The sequence below is a fragment of the Poecilia latipinna genome, unplaced genomic scaffold (assembly GCF_001443285.1).
Source record: "Poecilia latipinna isolate Pla-1442-1.1 unplaced genomic scaffold, P_latipinna-1.0 Scaffold407, whole genome shotgun sequence".
NCBI lineage: Eukaryota > Metazoa > Chordata > Actinopteri > Cyprinodontiformes > Poeciliidae > Poecilia > Poecilia latipinna.
The window spans coordinates 312,973-314,462 of record NW_015113023.1 but is presented as its reverse complement, the minus strand read 5'-3'; the positions used below and the strand labels follow the sequence as shown (position 1 = coordinate 314,462).

At 39.4% G+C, this 1,490-nt stretch overlaps 1 long non-coding RNA gene across 1 annotated transcript in view; it reads left to right on the top strand.

Annotated features, from left to right (window-relative positions):
• Positions 1-231: 231 nt before the first annotated feature.
• The window catches only part of LOC106950545 (uncharacterized), a 105,640-nt gene continuing 104,381 nt past the window's right edge, over positions 232-1,490 (top strand). Inside the window, exon 1 of the long non-coding RNA XR_001425634.1 lies at positions 232-303. This is a non-coding gene — a long non-coding RNA (uncharacterized LOC106950545). The remainder of the gene's footprint in view (positions 304-1,490) is intronic.

Genomic DNA, 1,490 nt, shown 5'->3' with positions numbered 1-1,490 from the left:
AGGCTTCACACCTTTTCTGCTGAGCAGAGTTTTCTCTCTTCAGAGAATAAAAATCTGGGCATGTGAAACAAATTAATGTTGGAACTCAAAAGTTCAGTTATTTGGTTAAATTTTAAACAGGATATGTGAGATTTCACCATTAGCAAGCACAAAAGATTCCTACATTAAGACTTCTGGAAAGTGTGGGATTTAACTACTGCTTCTTCTGTCTTTCTCGCTTTCACTTTAAACGGAAAATTACATGCATGTGGCTTTGGATTGATGGATGAATGCAGAGCCGGAGGCAACAATTTCAACTTACAAGTGAGTCGGTGTGTGATTTCAGCCCAGCTTTTATGTCAGTTAAAAGACGACACCACCTCATGCACAAAGTTATGATGGGAGGTTGTCAATCTCTGGTTTTATCGCTGCATTTCCCCACCGCGTTGCTTTGACTAGGCCTCTGCTACATGGTGACTGTGAAATGTGAATTTATATTTTTATTTCTCTCCCATTTGAGACTGTGCTGCTGAGATGTAGTGTGCCTCTTTGCTGTGAAACATTGTCTGCTATTGGCAGGGAAAGATGACATTTTCAGACTTGTGTTTTATCTCCATCAGCTGTGTGAAGGTGACTCTGTTTATAAGCTTTTCCATACATTATATGAATTGTTTGAACATCCGTCAGTTTAGTTTGTCAGTTTTGAACAAATATGCAGCACTAAAAGTGTTTCGCATCAATCCACTTTCATAAAAGTAAACCGGATTGCTTTTTGAAAGATTGCAGCTAAATTATGCAAACAAGAGACTTTAGTAAAGCTCTGTGAATATATTATATTCTGTATGATAAAGTATCTGAGTTTCTGCAGACACAACAAACACTATGACGTTAGCAGGCATCTATGTGGAGCTTTGCTACATTTGAACATATTTAATGTTCTCAAAACAGTGATATAAAAATGCTACAATATTTAAGTGAATATAACTGTCTGAAATTAGTTTTTAAAACTCAACATTTATTTAATTTCAAACAAAGTAAAAACAAGAAAAAATAAAAATTAAAGCAATCATCTTGCTCAGTTGACATGTAATTTTACATAATCTGTTCAAAATCTTAAGTCAGTTTAATAGATTAACTTTCACTTTGCCAAGACATTTATTGGCTTTGCATCCATTTGGCAGCTTCACCGCACACAGAAAACGTCCACCAGCTACGTACGGCTCTGCTGCCCAGCCGGGATGGGAGGAAATTTATTTTACGGTTTGTCCGTGAAGCTGCATCCGCCCGCTGCGTTCAGCCTGCATGTGTCCTGTATGAACAGCCCCCAGGCAGCAGCTCCAGGAGGACGGCTGCTGTCTCCCATGCATCGCTTCACTCATTTCCCCGAAAAACGATAAAAACCCGATATGATCATGAATCGGTGAAATCCCCCCGGACCGGACTTGAAAACTGGACAAGTTGTGCTGCTAGCCCTTTGCATTAGTCAACAACTCGGAGGCGGAAGTGAGTGT